Here is a 9,625-nt window from a genome sequence, read left to right as displayed (position 1 = left end):
AAAAAAAAAACCTAGTTGCAATGAAAAACTTTAGGTCAAAATTACATCTGGTTTAAATGTGTGCTGTTAGTTCCACAAAGAATCAAAAGGCTGCCAAAACTCCAGCTATGACCCCTATTACAATATCTGCAAAATAAATGATCCTGGCTTATTTGAACAAAGAATATGCTTGTGCTTTTCCCTTTATTAATTCAGAAGCTGACACAATATGCACCATGATGACAGATTTTCTGATTCTAGCTTCCAATAACTATCTTTTCACTGATTATGGTGGCAGCAAATCTCATCTTACCAGCTAAAAGTGCTATTCCATAATTTATAAACTATATAGATGCAAAGAAGAAAGAATTCCAAATGCACTAGAATGAATTTTTGAAAGCATCACTGCTGAAACACAATAGTAACCAGAAAACAAGATTTTATGAAAGGTGAAGATAGGGATTAGATTCTTAATGCAAGAATCTTAATAAAAATAGGCATAAATGAGCAATACTGAGGGAGCTGGTGGAAGCATTCACCAACCACTTACCATCATTTATCAACAGTCCTGGCTCACTGGGGCAGTCCCAATTGATTGGAACTTAGCAAATGTGAGACCCATAGACAGAAAGGGTCCGAAGGAGGATTCAGGGAGCTACAGACCTGTCATTCTGACCTTGGTGCTGGAAAAGGTCATGGAACAGCTCATCCTGAGTGCCATCACAGGCAGGTGCATGACAACTAGGGGATCAGGCCCAGCCAACACAGGTTTAGAGAAGGCAGGTTCTGCTCGACAAACCTGATCTCACAGTGTGACCAGGTGTACTGCTTCGGAAATGTGGGAAAAGCTGCAGATGTTGTCTGCCTAGAATTTATCAAATATTTCCACTTTGCTGTGGAATTCTCCTGGAGAAACTGGCTGCTCATGGCTTGGATTGGTGCACCATTCACTGGGTTAATGCTGGCTGGATGGTCGAGCCTAGAAAGACTAAAAGCTGAATGGAGTCACATCCAGCTGGCAGACGGACACCAGTGGTGTTCCCCAGGGCTCAGTACTGGGGGCAGCCCTGTTTCATATTTTTATCCATGATCTGGATGAGAGGATCAAGTTAGCACTCTCCGTTAGTTTGGAGACATCAGATTGGTGTATTGATCTGCTAGAAAGCAGGAAGGTTCTGCAGAGGGATCTGGACAGGTTGGATCAATGGGTTGAGTCCAAAGGTAAGGGGTTTAACAAGAGCAAGTGCCAGATTCTGAACTGGGGTCACAAGAACCTGATACAGCGCTACAGGCTTGTGGAAGGATGGCTGGGAAGCTGCCTGGAGGAAAAGGACCCGAGGGTGCTGGTCAACAGTCACTGAACATGAGCCAGTGTGTGCTCAAGCAGCCAAGAACACCACTGGCATTCTGGTCTGTAGCAAGACTAAAGCCATGAATATCCCCTTCTACTCAGCACTGGTGAGGCCACACGTTGACTCCTGTGCTCAATTTTGGGCCTCTCAGTATAAAAAAGATATTTTGTTGCTCTCTGCAGCACCTGAAAGGAGGTTTCAGTGAGGTGGGGTATTCTAGCCAAGCAAAAAGTGTAAGAGAAAATAGCCTCAAGTTGCACCAGGGAACTTTTAGATTGGCTCTTATGAAAAATTTCTTCCCTGAGAAAGTTTTCAAACATTGAAACAGATTGCCCAGGGGGAGGCAGCATTCTTGGAGCTATTTAAATTACACATAGATGTGACACCTTGGGACATGTTTTATTGGCAAACATGACAGTGCTAGGTTAAGGCTTGGAGTCAATCTAAAAGGACTTTTCCACCCCTAACAATGCTATGATTTTTCTATGAGCTACAGGACCTGGAGTTTGCCTCAAAAGTTATAAAAAGATCCAAAATCCTGAAGGCAATCATAGCATGAAAATGATTTTGAAATATTGACAGTTGACTTTAACGAATGTAAATGTTGCCCACTAAATATTATTTTGTGCTAAAGCTAAAAGGCATATTTCATAATGATGAGATTGGCATCCAACAGTGATTTAAGCAATAGATTCTAATGAAAAGTTCTAAAGATTCTTTTGAAAAGTAGAATAAAAATTCAGATCATCTTTGCTGGCAAATCTTAAACACCTTTTTTTCTCTAGGAACAAAGTGAGATACTTTATAGGTGCAATCACTAACCTCAAGATATCTAATAGCGTATAACACACATGTAATTCTCTCTCAAGTCCGGTTAACATAGAATAGCTGAGATTTTGTTCTGATTACCTAAAAGTGACTTAAACATGCTTGTGCTTAAAAGGCTGCATCTGAACAAAAAAAAGACATTTGTATAAATATCTTCCATTTGGTACTATTTAGTTATTTTTAATTAGTACACTGTTTTTTCAAGGTTCCCTTCCCCCCATATGTCTGTTAGCAGTAGCATATCTAATTAAATTATCCACTTTTTTTGTGTGTGTTTCAAAGCATTCCTTAGTATATCAATAGAAGGGGTGGATTTCCTGTTCACCACAAGAAAAATCCTGAATCTGTTTTAATATTTTCTGGAAGCTCCACATCTTTCCATATGCCCTGTTTTTAGCACAAGTAATTTAATTATCTCTGCTCTCTTATCTAAGCACATATCAAGAAAAATATTTTGAATTTTTGACTGCAGCTTTAGCAGACACTCCATTGAGGCAATGCTTGAGACYACAAAAATACCTACCATATTTTTTTGGTAGAATAAGGTCTCTACCATCTTTCTGCCTAATGCAAAGGCCCCTCTCAGAGCTTTGTATGACATCTAGGATCCATATAAAATRTATATTAATAACATTGAATGTCCCCTGGCTGACCCACTCCCCTTGAACTCGATATTCTTGCACAGACAYTGTGCAGTGTACATTTTTTAATCAACAGAAAAGCAATTGTAAGAYGGGAAGAACAGAGGGGTTTGACACAGAGGTGCAAAGAGAAATGTTTTCTTCCATGTGTACTTTGCTAAGAAAAATTGGTGTTTCAAGCATACAAATAATAGGATCAACTGAAAATTTCCACACTTAAATTTCAGTGGAAAATTGGAGTTTAGCACAATAAGACTGCTCTAAAATTAAAAATACCTAATTTCCACAGAACTTGTGAAAAAAAAAAAATTAAACCCCCTCCAGCTCAAACCTGCAGAATCCTGTTGTGTCTATTTAAGATTTTAATTTTAAAAATTACATTCTCAATAACAAAGGAAAATTCAGAGCAATGAAAGAAAGAAAATGTTACTAACTGTAATAAATAAATATGTATATGTATCCATGCAAATTTCAAAAGCAATAWGGATTTGCACAATCTTTCATTTAATGAAATTTAACATAAGGAAAGATTGTACATACATATTACAAATAAGTGTTTTTATACTTTCCAATCAGGCACTTGAGGTCCAAATATGACATGATATGAATTTTAACCATGAGGAAAATATCCGGTTGCAAGACCTGACATTTGCAGGTCACAGGCAGCATAATTCTTTGTGTAATTGTTGTTCTATGTTGAATGGCCTGCTTAAGAAAGGGCAAATTTAGGAATGGCTGGATGGGAGAAGTTTTCTAATTAAATCTAYAATTTTCACTTTTACGACAAGATCTAGATACCAAATATTACTGGAGATAAACCTAAACGTCGAGATAAATCTGTTAGTGGAGGGAGGAAGAGGGRGTGTTAGTTTATCACTCTTCATCTTTTCTCTTTTTCTTTTTATCTTGAGGGAAGGAGGAAATCAGGGAAGGAAATTGTATAAAGACTAGGTTTATGTTACAATAATTACCACCATGACCATTTTCTTCACTGTTGTCATCGTGTGTTTCAGGATAAAAAGCCTGTTTTGGCTTTTTACTTATTGGTGAAACATCATTGTTGTAACAGAAATGGGCAACATTTCTTTGAAGCACTGACATTTGTGTTTAATATGAACATATCATTACAATGTTTTCTGACCACAGAGCTTAGTTCCTGTAGCGAACACATGTGGCAACACTTGGATTGGAAGACATTATTCAACATTATTTTTGTGTGACTGATTTTTAATTGCAGAATTAGCTAGAATATGAAGATGACTGCTGTGCAATAAAACTATTTGCAAGTCAGTGTATATTGTGTAGCAGCACTGTTTCTCAAAGTTTTATATGAGTTTGCTTCAGAATAAAATTAGCGTGTAAAAAGAAGATTTATGCTTCCATTAGCACTATTTGTATCACACACTTTTCCTACAAAAGTGCATAAACCACCTAAATGTGTCAGTTTAAATACTTTCATAGCTTTTGCTAAATTTTCCTGACCTGCTGTTTTCATTATGTTTGCCGGTGGCTGAGTATGCAGTACTATATAACAGATTGCTGAATTCAAATGATCCTCCCCCTATTGATTTGTTTACGCTATTTTCTTTATAAAGAGACACATGCTACTCTAGATCATGAAGATTTTTTTCATTTTTACCATTTTTGTATACAAATCTAAGAGATCCTYGACTAATTTTGTTTTCTTTATTAAAGAAGTAAGGGTAGTTCTCAGTGTTTCTACTTGGCTGCTTGTGACACCCAGAAATCGTGATTGGAGACACACTAAGCTTTTAAAAGTTTATTATAACCATGGATTTCAAATAGGACTTCTCCTTTAATAGTCTAGATTTTTCACATCAACATCACTATCTAGTCTCAAATAGAGACTGTGATAATTAATTGGGTAAAGATAAAAACTCATTAAGAATTGGCCAGAAACAGTTTAAGTGTCAAGACAGAATTTTTGCACATATTATAGCTGAATTTTATTGTGTGAGAAAAAGCACTGTACCAGAAAAAGGAAGAATTAAATAAGGGTAATTTTTATTTACTGGCATTTAATCAATCACTGGAAATTGACAGGAGTATAGTGAATTCTCAGGTGCCTCTAATAGTGTAGTAAAGTCTCTTCTTGATAAGGTGGTATTCATTTCATAAAAAGAAACAATTCAGTTAGTGACATAATTGTCAAGAAATAGAACCATGGAGGAAAGTGTGGGTGCTGAACTACAGTCACCAACAGGGCTTTGATTGACTTAGCCCTCTCCTTTGCTCCTGTTAGACAGCTCTCTCCAGCTGCCTGGCCTGTGGAATAGGAGTGCTTGAAGATGAAGATTTAAAGGTGTGCATCTGGAAGGAAACAAATTTTATATTTCATTTTTGGGAGTGAGAAAATTCTTACACAAGTTTCTTATACAAGACTGCAGGGAAGTGTTTYCATTCCACACTACTCCTATCTGAGAAAAATTTCCCTGATGGTAGATCAATCTGAGTTCACAGTTTTATAAAACATTGTTGAGAAGGATGCAGAGAGTTAAATTCAAKGAGTCTTCCTCTGGGTGAAGTGCACTTTTAACTGAATTGCCTTGTAAGGTTCTATAAATGTGTTATCATATAAAATAATGTCACAGATGCAATGTTTTTTCCATCTCTGCAAAATACTGCAACGTTTTGGAAGCATCATGTTTACTTGTCTGTGAAGTATGCTCGCAATAAATTGGGTGATAGATCAAACCCATTAAAGAGGTGAGATAAAGAGATGCTCAAGACCAGAATTTAGTGTATTCTGGGAAATCCTTAACAATTTTTTTGAAACAGAATTTAAATACCTCCAGTATTAAGTAGTTACTGGATTGACTCTTTGAGTCCCATGGTGTAGTTTAACTAGCTATGCACACAAAAGAAGAAAAAACTCATGCTTCCGTTCACATTGGTGGAGAGAAATGTTATTGAAAAGAAATTAAAATAGATAAAGTAATTAGATATCCTGTTCCTCTTTTTGAGTGGAGAGTCAAGACAGCTGCTATTCCAAAAAAACCCAAACCCACACACGCCTAAAAACGGGAGAGGAACATGAAGTGTCTAAGCAGCAGCAATGGAGCAGGAGGCTTTATGTGAGACAGGGTAAGATTTAAGACCAGGACAAGGCAGAAATCCAAAAGAGCTCCTTGACATAYCATTCACAGCCATGAGTTCTAGAGAAGCCTCCAATAGGAACAATGAGCAAAACTCATGGGCAGAGGCAGCCTGATTTATATTTTCATGGGGGGTGTACTTTTATACCATTTAAGCTTTTTTCTATAATATGAAGGCAGAGTGACAGGGCTGATCTGAAGGCACAGGAGACCTCTTCCAGTCATCTGAGACCACAAAGTGTACATACTACATCTAATATAAYTACTACAATATAAATAGCTATGTASAAGGTGAATGTTAGTATCATTCCTACATTTCCAGAATATCGTTTGTGTCGACAAAGAGCTTATCAATGCTTGCTTTCAAATATGATCATTCTTAGATTCAAATGAATTCGTTTAATACTGTTTTTCTTTGGAACCATAGAATCATAATGGCTGAAAAAGACCTTCAGGATCCAACCTTTGATGAACTGACACCTTGTCAGGTAAACCATAGTACCAAATCGATAACACCATAGCATCCAATAATTTCCTGACTGCTTCCAGGGTTGTTGACTCCCCCACTTTCCCAGGTAGTCTGTTCTAACGATTCACAACCCCTTCAGTGAAGAAATTCTTCCTGATATCTAAGCTGAACCTCCCCTGACACAGTTTGAAGTAMCTTCCTCTTATCCTGCCACTGGTTGCCTGGGAGAAGAGAGTGACCCCCACCTTTCTGCAGCCTGCTTTCAGACAGTTGTAGAGAGTGATAAGATCTCCCCCAATCCTCCTCTTCCCTGGGATAAACACTCCCAGCTCCCTCACCGGACTTGTGCTCCAGACCCTTCACCAGCTCCATTGCCCTTCTCTGGACTCWCTCCAGCACCTCAATGTCTTTCTTGTAGTGAGGAGCCCAGAACTGGACACAGAACTCAAGGCGTGGCCTCACCACCTGCTGAGCACAGGGGGACAATCCCTGCCCTGGTCCTGCTGGTCACACTATTACTGGCACAATCCAGGATGGCATTGTCCTTCTTGGCCACCTGGGCACACCCTGGCTCATGTTCAGCCACTGTTCCCAGCATCCCCAGGTCCTTTTCCACCGGGCCACTTTCCAGCCACTCTGCCCCAGCCTGTCGCCGTCCAAGGGGTTGTTTATTAGCCAAGGGCAGGACCTGTCTTTTTCTCCAGTTCTGCCTCTGTTACTCAACAGTGTTTTGATAATTGTCATTTAATATTGTTTGCAATTTTTATATGGGTTATTTAAAAGACATTTTCATTTATATCCATGTTTTTGTGTTTCACTAGAGACCAGTATAGTTTATTATTGCTGGATAAAAGCCTGTATGATCCTCAAGATTTCTATGCTGCCTCTTGCAATYCCCATAGAGCGAATTATCTGATTTTAGTCTCATTTCATATAATCCTTATTATGGGACATTCTTTCATCGTGAAGATTATTTTATTCAGTTATAACAGAATTGGGTCACATTTAACAGGACAAAATTAAAGACTTCAATGAAAAAAACGGGTCTAATTAGGTAAGACTAGAAGTCACTTTTTTTTTTGAAAATCAAGCACTGCTCAACCAGAAAATTCTATTCTCCCTTCTCAGAGAAAACCATCACAATCTTATCTTTTGATAATCAAGCTCATTGAGAACAAAACTGTAATCTGGAGACACAGAAGCAAAAAAAAANAAAAAAAAAAAGTACCTTCAAGCAAAGAGGTTTAATTACATAAGTTTCTGTGGAGGAAAAGAATGGAGTGAGTTAGGAATAACTACAGTTTGGAAGGATAACATCCAAAAGGGGAGAAGACTGAAAGTTTTTTCTCATAGAAAGGTATTTTCTAATCAGATAAATAAATAGAACACATTGGAAAGTGTGTACTTTCATTTTTTTAACAAAAAAAAGATACTCTTGAGAATGAAAAGGTTTATATATGAAAAATACTGTTATGTGTGTATGTACTGTTATGTGTATAAATGTTATAGTGTTTCTTGGAAGTTACATTTTTTTTTKAATAAGCTTGGTCCACTTTATATTTAATTTATGCATGTTGGTTTCTTAACTATAAATCATATTGTATATGAGATTTTTTTTTTTTAATTATTATGTTTTGATTTCCTTTTGATGAACAGAAATAAGAGAAAAATAGTGAAAAATATTGTGGGTGAATTGAGAAGGGGCATGGAAACTTATAACTACCACTTAGGAAAAAGGTGATATTTCATACTTCTCCTAATTTGTATCATCAGGAGTGAATAAAAGTCATATCCCTTTTGTAGCAACAGAAATAGGATTTTCAGTGGACGAAAATGGTAGTTTGGGTAGCTATCTGGTGCAAGATTTTTACAGATCCATAATTCATAACTCTGAATTATATAACTCATGCTGGAGATGTAGTGACAGGATTTTCAATGAATATGTAAATTCTTGAGCAGCATGTTTTACCCAAAGCTTAATTGATTATTACAGAATTCCTCTAGGGAGATAWATTCAAAATTCACAAAGGGCAGAAGGTAATTAGTTTCTTCAGAGTCAACTCTCTTCTGTCCACATATTGTAACAACTGTGTAGTGTATTTCCCAGTTTTTGGGAGGAGCAAGGAAGGGGCAGGAACCTCTTTAACACCTTTGGAAAGAACAGTGGTACCAACAGGGACCACCTTTCCCWGTGCAGGATTGTTTGATGCTAGAGGAGTGATGCCAACTTGAAGATAAAGTAGACAGCTCTAAAAAGTCTCCTCTTACCTAATGTCTGAAGCTGATGCTTAATTCTACTACGTAATGATTTTTGGACACCTTTGTTAGCTTGCAGGATATTTGTTTTCTCCTTGCAATTGCCCTGAGAGGAAGAACTACACCAATTARTTTTCATGATAAACTATTTCTTCAGCTTCTTTTCAATTTTTTAAAGAAAAGTAAAGCCAATTAATGCTCTGAAAATAATGCCAAAAGACATCTTTTGTCAAWTTTTATACTTTTAAGATAAATTTAACATTTGGGCCTGTTTTGATGGCAATTTCTGAATAGGGACAGGCTGTCAGTAAGTTATGTCTTCAGCTCCTACTTCTGGATGGATGGCTAAAGTGAGCAGCTGAAAATATTTATGCTGTTGGCAAATGAACTCTCTAAAGTGTTTAAAAAGTAGATCAGATTCATATATTCAGAGCGCTGAGACATAGAACGAAGCTGAAACAAAGAAACTAACAAAATATAACAGCATGCATACAAACAAAATACTATAACCAAAATATCTGTCACATTTGTTAAGGTGAAAAGACTTAATCACTCAGCCTGACTGCTTCCACAAGAAAAGTAAGAGTTCAGCAAAATATTCCTGTTTTTACCTGCATGAGTTAACAGAGGCATCAGTCAGCCTTAGTGGAGGTGCCCAGTCTTTAGTTTAATACTTCTAATGAGGGAGACTGCAGTATTTTTAATTTGCTCTGTTAGCTAATTATTAGGCCTAGCTGAAGTTTTTTGATTAAAACAGATTTGACAGGCTCTTGGATTTTCCACTCAATTAAATACTTTGAGAAACATTTAATTCAGCCAAATTTTCCCCACCTCCTTTCCCCAATGTGGATTTAATTTTTTTCCTACAGAACTGTCTAGAAAAAGGCATGCAAACTTCATTGTTTTGTTTTAACTTAACATTTTTGGAGTCAGATTTCAACCTCCGGCTTCCTTGGTATGTTTTTCTACCATGAGCCCTCTCTC

The sequence above is a fragment of the Malurus melanocephalus genome, unplaced genomic scaffold (genome assembly GCF_030028575.1).
Source record: "Malurus melanocephalus ecotype Western Australia unplaced genomic scaffold, MMel_1.1 scaffold_206, whole genome shotgun sequence".
Taxonomy (NCBI): domain Eukaryota; kingdom Metazoa; phylum Chordata; class Aves; order Passeriformes; family Maluridae; genus Malurus; species Malurus melanocephalus.
The sequence above is the reverse complement of the archived record's forward strand: the minus strand, read 5'-3'. Positions refer to the sequence as shown.